The following is a 12,633-nucleotide window of genomic DNA, read 5'->3' on the forward strand; positions in this document are numbered from 1 at the left end:
TTCCAAGAGAAGTGCTGTTCGGCGTTTAACACAGGACACCAACTGTCTGGTACGAACCCCAAACATTAAAGTTCAGGTCCACTCATCACTATAAATAATACCTCTACACATGACTTCAAAATACCACCACATATTTACAGAATACTTCCATCATAATAATCATTAAGGTGGTTGTACACACCTGAGTACATTTTTGGCAAGTAGTCCTGCCTGCCAAATCCTAACGGTGTGTAATATACACAGCATTGGGATTTAGCTCTGCTTTCCTACACCAATCAGTTTTCACGTGATCAGATCACAAGTATATGTTTGTACACTTGTGGTCGTGTGCAGACCAGAATCTAAGCTACTTCGCTCAATTTTCGTTTCTAGTCAGTATACTTGCAATCACGTGACAATTGCTTGAACTGGCAAGCAGAAGTGTTTAGATTCGCTAAGCTGCAGTGCTGACAGTTTACTCAGGGGTGTACAAGCCCTATAGCCAACATGATTGTATCAAGAACAATATTAGCATCAATATAAAAGACAACTAATACCACCAGTCCATAACCACATTATTACCAGCATATACAGTAGTGATAATGCCACCATACTGATCATTAACCAAAACCACTGTACAAGGACTGATATTATTACCAGCATACAATGGTAATATCAGTTCCATGCTAGTGCTCTGTAGAACAAATATGCTTATGTTGTACAGATACTCATCAGTGACATTCTCAATGATCATAGTCATTCATTTTCCTTTTTATTTTCTATTTGGCCCAGACCTCCATGACTGTTTCCTCCATCCATAACTCAGTCTTGAAAAATGTAACACACAAACATCTTTGTCTTAGGCTAGGTTCACATTAGCGTTTAAGTCCACAGCGTATCATGTGCAAACGCATGCTTACGCAGCATTTTTTCATCCGCATCATCTTATGCATGATGGCAAAAAACTGCTGCGTGTACATGCGTTTGCATGAGTTTTTGCATGCATTTTTTCATGCATTTGCGTTGTTTGTGCGCATGCGTTCGATATATCCAATGTTTTCCAGTAGCTTTTCCGTGACATCAGACACCTAATGGGCATGTCTCATGGGATTTCCATATATATAGACAAACTGCACTGAAGAAATCCTCGTCTTTGGCTGCTGTATCCTGCTGCAAGATGGATCTTGACATGGAGAGCTTCTATGCTAATCTGGATTTACAATTGAAATTGGCTGTTGCCTTTGCTTTTGCTTGTCAAGAAGAAAGAAAAAGACAAAGACTGAGAAGAAGTCGTCGCTACTGGCAACACCCCATCCTTGAACTCCGAGAGAGCCGTGGAGCCTACCACTCGTTATACACCAAGCTGCGTGCAAACCCTCAGAAGTTTTTTGACTACATGAGGATGTCTGAACGGAGTTTCGATGACTTTCTGCAACGTGTCCAAGGATCCATTACCAGGCCTGACACACAACTCCATAGAGGAATTCCTGCTGATGAACATCTGTTGGTGACCCTGAGGTATGTAATTGTGAAAAACAAACATATGCTCATAGTATTATTGTTAGAAAACTCATGTATAAATTATTTATTTCCATTTTCTGTTAGGCAGATTCCTGGCTACCGGAGATACCTTATCATCTCTCCATTTCTAGTTCCGGATTAGAGTGTCCACCCTTTATGGGATTGTTGGAGACATCTGCAGGGCTTTATGTGACGTTCTGGGTCAAGAATTCATCCCCCAACTCATAACTGAACTTTGGCTTGAAAATGCTGAAAAATTCAAGGACATTTGTAATTTTACTAACTGTGTGGGGGCTGTGGATGGCAAACACATTCAGATTATGAAACCTGCTGGAAGTGGAACTGAGTATTTTAATTACAAAAAATGCTTTTCTATTGTTCTCATGGCGATTGCAGATGATAAATGTTGATTTGTCGCCATGGATGTTGGCTCATTTGGACGAGGAAATGACTCTCAGACTTTCAAAAACTCTGATATGGGCCAATGTTTGTGGAGCGCCCCCAGATGCAGGGCCGCGGAGTACTCGGTACCGGGCCTCTCTGTCTGTTCTGGGGTTGTCACGGTGGCTAGACCCGGTCCGTGACCCTGCTAAGGGGCGTCCAGTGAAAGGTGTAGTTGGTGGTGCGTGGTGCAGTTCGCGGTGAATAACGAGGACACAGGGTTGCAGTCTCTTTACCTCTTTACTGAAGGCTTCAGGATCCTCAATCCAGAGTACTGTTAACAGGGCTGGCTGAGACCGGCCGGTCCGATGGCACCTCTAGAGTTCCCTTTGCAGGTGGAAATCTGTGCCTTCCTTCTAGCGCCTGTGTGTTGTAGTACTTCCCTGCTGAGCACCACGGGATAGTCCTCACAACTGTTGTGTCTGTTTCTGATGTTCTTTCCCACAACTTATGTCTGTTCTGATGTTCTTCTCCGTCCCCCAGATGATATGGCTAGGACACACCCGTATGACGAGTAGGCCTGGAGTTCTTCCGGGACCCTAGTGACGCCCCTCTCCCACAGTTGCCCCCTATGCCTGCTTAGGTGATTTAGGTGAGACAGCCAACCTATAATTAACTGTCCTGCCGTTGGTTTGAAGTAATGCTTGGAGCCCAATACTTCCTCGGCGTTCCGGCCACCGGCTACGCGCCTCAGTAGGATGTTGCCTCGATCTTACAGCTCGACTCCTACTGGTGTTATCTCCTTTTTGCTATGATCTCGTTTCTCACTCTTCACAATAAACCCCGCTTCTTGTCCTTTCTTGAGATACCGCCGCGATGTAGTGCAGGCGCGGTTCCTTAACGTTCTGTCTTGTTCGCTAGGCCTCTGTCAGGATCCCACCCCTGACAGGGACCCCCCTGAATCTTCCCCTGCAACACCCTCTGCCACAGGATGTTGCCTGGTTCCAACCCAGTCAGCTTCTGTCTAACTTTCTATCCAACCCCCAGTTTTACCAGATTGTGAGGAGTGGCCTAATACATAGTGCCCTTTGCTCCCCCTGGAGGCCAGACTATGAAGTGTATTGGTGTCTGTGATACCTGGTCAGGTGAACTCCTTAAGTGCCATCAGACGTACCATCACTCCTCTTAGCATCAGTACTGCAACGACCAGGACTCTGGGGTGCTGCACTTGGATCATAATAATTTCAATTTTCCCTCTTCCCAACACTGAATGACCGCCAATACCGTTTGTTGTGGTTGGGGATGAAGCCTTTCAAATGTGTGCCAACCTCCTAAAACCTTACTCAAGTAGGGAATTGAATCACACCAAACGGATTTTCAACTACCGACTAACAAGGGCACGAAGAACTGTGGAGTGTGCCTTTGGCTTGCTGGTATCTAAATGGCGCATTTTGGAAACAACCGTAAATCTAAAAATTGAGACAATTGATGAGGTTGTGAAAGCGTGTGTTGTTATGCACAATTAAATCCTGGCAAAAGAGCGACCAAACTTAGAACCTGAGGAACCTGTTACATTGCATGATTACCAAGATCACCCTTTGACGACTAGAGTGGAAGTTGCCCAGATGAGGAATAAATTTGGTACATACTTTATTTCTGATAATGGACGTGTGGCATGGCAAGACGGAATGGTATAAGCCACTAAGTATGTACCTGTAATGTTAAAATGTACCTGTAATGTTAAAATGTACCTGTAATGTTAACATTTACCTGTAATGTTTATATGTACCTGTAATATTTGCTGAATTAAATAATAAAATACCTGTAGTAAAACACCTGTTACAGGTTCCCTCAACAATACAATATACACATGTGTGTTTGCGGCGGCGCTTAAAGAGACAAAGAAAACACAGATATTGTGCAAAGAAAATAAACATTTATTTAACAAAAAAATAACTGGGTTTAGGATCGGGGTCTATATGAGGGTGAAATGTGGTGGACCTTGGTGGTGTAGAGCTGTGAGGATTGGGTGGTAGTTAATGAGGAAGGGGTTACAGGGGAATGAGGCAACAAATTGTAGGATTGGATCATGGATGGGACTGGACACATTTGGAGTAGACAACACAGTGGAATCATGGGAATGGATAAACAAACTGGAAGGGACAGACACAAGGAAAGGTAGTGACACATTTGACAACAGAGACACATTGGTAGGTGAGAGTGGAGGTGGTGGGTTCAATTTTGGTAGGGTTGTTTTGCCTCCGAGTCTTCATCCTGGTAAGAATGTTTTTAGTTTTGGACCTTTGTTTTCTTGTTTTCTTTGTTGAAGCAATCCTTCATCTAGCGCCAACACACTCTTATTCTCTTCACTGTGAAGGGGGAAAAACAGGAAAAAATTAATTGTAAAACAATGCACCTACAGTTACAGTTTCACTGGCGTGTCACACCACATTGAAATACTTACCAAAATCATTTCTGGTACGTGGTGTGGCATGGTCCCAATCATGCAGCAGTGATCTGGCCACTTCTTCCCAGAGTCATCGAATCACAGCAATGTTGGAGAGCTGACGATCACGGGTGTCCCACAATGGTACTCGCTCTTGCACAAGGTGAATAAGTTGCTCATTTTCAATGTCATGTTTGGCTTCTTCCCATTGTGGAACCTATAGATCCAATAAAACAAAATAATTTTAAGTAAAAATGGAAAAAAAAATCAATTACAATTCTGATGAAAAGAATACTTACACCACATCTTTCCTCCTGAGACACATGAGCCCGATGACCCTGGGAAGAATAATTTCCACTCGACTGCTCCTGCTCTTCATCAGTGGAAAGTACCTGTAAAGAAATTAGATGATTTAACACAGGTATAGTATTGCCAGTCAATACATACCAATCAGTATAGCAAATGTGATTACATAACCGGTGTCATGTCCACCCTGGGAGCAGTCAGTGCTTCACTTGAAGTAATAAAAATAAACTAGGCACTCAGTCTTTATTTTTATTACTTCATGGTATGGGATCCTACTGCAGCTTATTACTTCATGATGTGCGTTCCTACTACGGCACCTACCTTAGTAGTGCACACTGTTCTTTATTAGTTCTTCACTTGAGGACATGGAAGAAAGAGCAGGCGGCAGGCAAGTGAAACACTACAGAAAAAAAAATAAAACAAAATTTAAACTTGTTAAGAGCCAAACACAATGTAGCCCCCCAAAAATGTACACCAATACTTACATTACAGGCAGTAGTCCAACAGCACAGCAGTCAGCAGAGGACAGGGACAGACGGCAGCACCAGGACAGATGCCAGCACCAGAGACAGCAGCACCAGGAGAGATGGCAGCACCAGGAGACAACCAGTCTAAAGGAAGAGAAAAAAAATTAAGAGACACAGACATTTTCAAAGGTTCTATACATAGCCAGTGTTGTCCTCACCAGGACGGCAGCATCAGGACAGACGGCAGCACCAGGAGAGACGCCAGCACCAGGAGAGATGGCAGCACCAGGAGACAACCAGTCTAAAAGGAACAGAAGTGAGAGAGACAGACATTTTCAAAGCTTCTATTCTTACATCCAGAGTCTTGTGCTTCCATCCAGAGTCTTGAGAGTGATGGACTAACTGTCTCCACACGCCCTTTTATACATCAGTGGTTTTGCAGGTGGTAACATAGTTTCCTGAACATGATTAGTGTGAAGTACGTATTGCATATCGAACGCATGCGTACGTATGTCCTTGCGTACCAATGCGTTCCCATAGACAGTAATGCAGTTTTTTTACGCAATCGTCCACCTAAAATAATGCAACATGTTGCATTCACCGCTCTCCACCGCACACCGTGAAATGACGAATGTGTACGCAAAAGCATGTCCTTGCGTACACCATGTTAAATATATGTAAGCATGACGCCTGCTGATCTATGCGGATCAAATGCTGCGCAAAAAGATGCAAATGTGAAACCAGCCTTAGTCCTTACTAAGCACCCTTTTCACATTCCCCCTCCTCTGCACAAACCAGACAGTGCTATAACCAGTATCCTACACAACAATAATGCCCCCTCTATGCTTTACACAGTAATAATATGGATATTAGTAGCCAGGAATGTATCTCATACATTTTTGGCTACTGAGTAGGCACTCTTCAAGGACATATGAGATATGTCCATAACAAGGAAAAGGTTAAGGTAGGTTCTACCGCAGATTGTAACCTTCATCCACTGCAAATCTGCAATGATCCTACATTAAAATCTGCACGTGTCATTGTAAATGTTGCCAACTATTTTTCATAGATTTTTAATTTAAGAAAAAAACACCCTTACCAACTCCAGGTCAGATTACCAATGCACTAGCAGAATGCCTGAGGCAGGTGCAAAATACTGATGGAGCAACAACTCACAAACCTACCTATTCATAAAGGAGGTGGTTGCCTAGTATAAAAAAATGCATACAGATGAGGCTTGTATAGGACGCCAGTCACACAGATACGTGTGATGCACAGTGTCTGGCTTACAGCCTATTAATGACACCCGTATTATTAGATCAGGCGGGCTGCCCAACCCTATGTAAGCAATATATTGGGGTGTCTGTTTTGTGGGGTGCACTTATATAGTACTGGGCAGCCCGCTTCACCTAATAGTATGGGCATCATCAATAGGCTGTAAGCCTTTTTTATTTAATTTTCCATTCCATCTATAGCTTAAATAAAATCCTGAAAGCTTGCAGTTTTCACTCTTGCCACCAAAGGCTTATAATAGACTAACATTTCCTGTTCTATAAAACTAACTTCTCAATAATTATCTCATTATTATCAACGGTAGGATTACAATGAAAGATACCACTTCTGTTATCTTTAATCACACTTTATTTTTAGTTTTTTTCAAAAATCAATATAGCAATACAAAAGAGATACAGAAAGAAAAGGAAAGCAATGCCACACAAGGTCATAGAATATAAGGCCTAACACAAACAACTGACATTGAAACGCCTGTAGAATGTGGTATGTAAGTGATGGTATGTAAGTCCATTCATGCTTCATCCTACTGTAACATTTATCTAATGCAACTAATGGATCCACAGACATAATATCAATCTAATATATCCATGACCACATGAGTGGAGTATACTTATGTAAACAGGATACTATTACTCATCAAACGGTCCAATCCACTAAGATCATTTAGAGGGAAGGATTAGAAGCCAAATGTAAAAACTATATAGATATGAGCTACATTTATGATTGAGATACCTTTGAGAAGAAGAAAAGAATGAGTTCTAAGAAAAGAAGAGAAAATACAAAACGATCGAAAGATTAGCAAGAAAGTAAAGTAAAAGGAAGAGATAAGTGAAGGGAAAAAAGGGCAGGTGAAAAAGGAGAGAAGGAATGAGGAAAATTATCAAAAAGCTTTAATGTATTAATGTCTTATACCTTATATGAATAGGGATTGAAAGTTAGGTGAGTCTCTAAATAGAATCAAAGACTGCTGTAGCCGTACAAATTTTTCATTTTTCACAGATCTTTCTGCTGACAAATCATCCATATATCATATATGTGATACTTCATGTTACCACTTGGACATGTAAGGGATATCAGCCGTACACCTGTGCCTAAGTATTACTGAACAGGTCGCACTTAGTCAAAATTGGAAAATGCTTTGTCAAAATTGGAAAATGGCACATTTCTCCGTTCCACAGGGCCAACAGAACTCCGACACAGAAAAGAAAATCTCATGCAATTTTGTTGGGCATGTGTACTACCTTGTCAGGAAGTTACCATTTTTTTCCTCTGCATAATGAGCAGTGGATATTTTGTGGGTAAACAGATATGCTTTTTGTATATCTTCCTTAGAGTGCCGTCCTCCCCATTCCCTCTCCTCCATGTATTTACGAAGAATCTAAGTTGCTTGCATTCTGTGTCTAGGAGAGTCTTTGTGAGGGGTCGCAGGATTGCAATTTTTCAGTGGAGGAAATGTCAATTTCCTGGAATTTATGGTATCAAACTCTGCTTGCCAACAGAGGAACTTGTCTCTAACATATCCTGGAGGAAGTTCATTAGACGATATTGGGGTAAGAGGGTTATTTGATCTAGTGAGAATTTTTTTTTTGTCCTTATTGGTCCCATACTTGCAAGGTGGCTTTGAGTAAAAACCCTTGCAATGCTATTTGTATTTTGTCTTTTATTTCAATCCAAGGAAGGTATCTTAGATGTACGGAGGAATACTCTTGTTCCAACAAAACCTATTGTTCAGATTCTAAGTAGAAGTGCCAATCAAGTAAGGGAATCAGCCAAAATTTTGAGCACAACATACTAGTCTAAATTAGATTAACAAAGAGGTGGTACAAGTACGAGAAAAATGTCTAGCATGTCTACCAAGATGGCTATATCCATCACAGAACAAGAAGCACTTCTTCAGCTTGACTCCTCTATGATCTCATTCAGATGTCCATTTTTTCACATAAATGAAAAAAGCAGACACATTTTCCTAATTATTTTGGATCAAATTTTCAACAGTATTTGGCCAGGAAGTCCATATTTATCATCATTGTTTTATCAATTATTTTCTCTTATGCAAAAACTTTCAAAACATTTTCATCCCATTGCATTGTTAGAAACACAAGGCACACAGAAGGCGTAATCTAATTAGAAAAAAAACAGTTTATGTCACTGCTGTGGAGGACTTGAGGAGAACTTGTATGTACAAAGAGGAGGAACATGCAGCAGAGGTAATGTGCAGGGAGGACCAAACCCTTCAGAATCCCAAACCCGGGGCATAATTGTCAGGAGCATGCAGCAATGCATGCTTCCACTTTTCTGGTCAGAGACAAGGAGCAACTTAACTTCTTCCATGTGTGACAGGATCACTATGAAAATGAGGAGAAATGTGTTAAATTACTTGCATAAATGGCAATTAGTTCTTTTGAAACCCAGCCCATAAATGAGTAAAAAGTAAAATCTGTTACTGCAGACCTCCCAAACAGTAAGTCATCAGGTTCTGATGGTTTTCCTGGGGAGTTCTATATGCAGCACATGTGATGTTTATCTCTAGTCCTAAAATCCCTTTCGGAGGAAGCATTTGAAACAGGCTTTCTTCCTTCTTCATTGAGGGACACATATCTCATTGCTACAATCTGATGTTCAAATTATAGGCAAAATCTTGGCAAATTATCTGCATTCATGCATTTTGCAACTTATACATGGTGACCAAACTGGCTTTATGCCAGGAAAATCAACAGCCTTGAATATCCATCATTTGTTTATGGCCCTTCAGACTGTTTATGATAATGGGGGAAGATATGTTACAGTCTCAATAGAGCGGTCTTTTCCCTGGGTGACCATGCATCAGATGGGTTTTTTGGTCAGTATTTACTAAAAGGGAAAAGCTACTATGCAAGTATGGCACACATATGGATAAATGACTATATCTCTGATTGATTTCCCTTGTTTTGATGTACACAACAGGCTTGTCCTTTGTCCCCAACGCCATGTGCAATTGTAAAGGAAACTTTGCATGTCCATATCCATTGTACCCCAAAGATTCAAAGATTTATTCAGGGCTTAATGCATGATAAACTAAGCCTCTATGCAGACGATACTCTTTCCTATCTGTAGGATGACAACCTTTCCCTACCAACAGCATTGAATGTGATTAACTGTGTCCTTCCTGTAGACTTGACAACCACCTCTACGCAGGCCTTTCTTCTACCTTTTAAATAGGTCACCAACTTTTCATATTTGGAAGTCAAGGTATCTAAAATGCTGGTACATTTCTATAACCTAAGCATGTTATGTTTATACAAGCTCAGATAAGGAAAGTCATGACACCAGCTATAATATTAAAACGAGCAGTAGGAGAAATCAGCGCATAAATAGGGTCTTATGCAAGAAACACAATGAGCGTTTGCTCAGATTAAACTAACCTTATTAATCCATTAAGAAGGCATGTAATGTCAGATGTCAGCTGCAGCAGATCCTTCGGTCAGCAAGTGACCATTAAACATCACAGAAAAAGGAATTAGTGGATGGTTTCTGCGCTGCTGAAAGTATTCAAACGTATATCCCAGTAAAAGTTGAAAAAGTGGTGGTTTATTCGACGAATTTCAAAGTACAGAGTTACTTCTTCCTCTGGAATAACATGTGGTCATTCCTGGGGAAGAAGTAACTCTGTACTTCAAAACGCATCAAATAAACCACTACCTTTTTAAACTTTTACCAGGATGTACATCTCAATACTTTCAGCAGCTTGGAAACCGTCCATTAATTCCTTTTTCTTTGACCAGCTTAAACCTAACAGTATTTCGAAAACAATCCTGCCACTTAGTGAAAAATAATATCAGCTGGTTCAACTGGTGGCCTATAAAAAGGTGTCTCATTTCCAAGATGCCACACAAAAAACATCCCATGATGGGTAAAACCAGTGAACTGTCTCAAGACCTTACCAACGTTATTGCTGCAAAATATACTGATGTCTTTGGCTACAGAAAAATGTCTAAACTACTGAAAGTTTCAGTGATCCCTATGGAGGTCATAATCCAGTAGTGGAAAGAACATGACTTCACCATAACCAGGACCAGGTACTCCCTGCAAGATTTGTGTAGAGCTACAGAAAGAATTGGAATCAGCAAGTAAAATTGTAAAAAGAAAACAATAAGTAATGCACTGAACTTCCATTGGTTGTATGCACACTCACCATGCAAGACTCAACTGCAGAACAAAAAGCATATTCAACCACATTTAAAGTTTGCTCAACAACATTTGGACAAGCCGGTGAAATAGTGGGAGAATATAGTCTGGTCAGATGAGACCAAAATAATACACACAGTGTTTGGAGGCCAAAGGGAACTGCATATCACCCCAAAAACACCATACCAACAGTTAAGTTTAGAGGAGGAAACATCATGATGTGGGGCTGTTTTCATTATAGGACACTGGCAAACTTCATGTGATTGAAGGAAGGATGAATGAATAAATATACTGAGACATTCTTGAAAAAATCTGCTGCCATGAACCAGGATGATGGAAATGAAACAAGGGTGATCATTTCAGCAAAGCAATGATCGCAAACAGTCAATGAAGCTCTCAATTGGTTTCAGAGATTGAAAGTAAAGCTGCTAGAATGGCCCAGCCAATCACCAGCCCTGACTCCAATATCAACTTTATGGGAAGAGCTAAAGCTCAGAGTTCATAGAAAGAACCCACATAACCGTCAGGATTTAAAGAGTGTTTTCTCCATAGAGGTGAAGTCTTGAAGCTGTCATCACCAACAAAGGCTTTAATATGAAATATTAATTAAATTACAGTAAGTGTGTTCAATACTTTTTCCCTGTGTCATTTCTCATTATCACACATAACTTCATTTATGAATATCTATGGTTTTGATTTCAAGGCCGTGTAGATTGCATGGGTTGTTAGTGACATTTGGTGAGCATTTTCATGCAAATAACACCTTTAGGAATAAATGTATTTAGAGAATTGGTGACGTGGTCAATACTTAGTTCACCCGCTGTATGCCGGGACTGCCAAGGTAACTATACAAAAAGTATGCTAATATCTGGGGTAGAATGCCCAGATTTTTGTGTTGAATTACCCCTGACTGCCTAATCTGCCCTTCCTTCAGATTGTCCCTGTGTAACTTCAATCACATTTCTTGAATTCCCCCGACAGTTGGCGGAATCAGACAAGTAATGAGGAAAACACAGCACTTCTGGAATTCTGGTGGTGCGCAAGTAGGATAGCCAAATCCGTCAGCTGTGGACACTGCAGACTCTCACACAGCGCGCTGCCACACAGATCTCCTCTATCCAGATGACTGATGAAGGTCAGGTTTTGACCAAAATGTCTAATTTTTTTCTGGAAATTCTTCACTCAATAAAATGAGTTCTTGAACATACCTATAAGAGTGCCAAGTATTTCTATGTCACAGCTGGCGGAATCAGACAGACACAACAGAAGCAGTCGATCTTTTTTCCTCTTATATTATTGTTTGATTTGTTTGCATTCAGATCTGTTGAATGTACACTCTCATTGTATAAATCTTCTGTAAAATGCATATGATACATGGATATATATTTAATTTCTTTTTCTTTGTATTCAGATCCATCCTAGTGGTACACGGACACTGAATATGATTGTGTCCTTCAATTTCTTAGTAAACTTTTATCTGTTTAAAAAAAAATGAACCTGATACTTATCCAACATTACTATGCAGCATACATGCCAGTTCTACAATTATACTAAGAGGAAAATCTTTCTCTTATATAAAACATGAATGTAATGTATGATGAATAGTAATGCAATGTGTAGTTATGATGACTTGTAAGGTAGGTACCCTTCACATTACTGACTGCAAAGCAAATGAGACTGGTCATAGTGAGGCCAGAAGCAAGTGTGCAACATGAAATGACTTTATCTTTTACATGCAGAAAACTTCATACATTATTAATACTCTCTTAGGATTGTTAACCCATAAATAAACAGAGACAGAAGGGTGATCATTTAATGTATGAATTTGCTTCCATATTATTAACAAACAGAGCTGTAGCACAAAGCAATTAACCTTAATTATTAATGTACATTATGTGTTCTCAGAATATCGAGCAAATCTTAATTAACAAGTCATTATAATGAGTTCATCAGGCACATTATATAGGAGGCACAATTTTACTGATATGTGGAGAGAAATATATAATGTATTTATGAAAACGATTACCTGTTATGGCGTCGCTTACAAGAATTTTATAACAGAGGTAAAATCAATAA

At 40.3% G+C, this 12,633-nt stretch overlaps 1 protein-coding gene across 1 annotated transcript in view; it reads left to right on the forward strand.

The window, feature by feature from the left end:
- Window positions 1–12,633, forward strand: part of LIPC (lipase C, hepatic type) — a 370,238-nt gene that overhangs the window by 232,827 nt on the left and 124,778 nt on the right. The gene's annotated exons all lie outside the window — the stretch shown is intronic.

The sequence above is a fragment of the Ranitomeya variabilis genome, chromosome 5 (genome assembly GCF_051348905.1).
Source record: "Ranitomeya variabilis isolate aRanVar5 chromosome 5, aRanVar5.hap1, whole genome shotgun sequence".
Lineage (NCBI taxonomy): Eukaryota > Metazoa > Chordata > Amphibia > Anura > Dendrobatidae > Ranitomeya > Ranitomeya variabilis.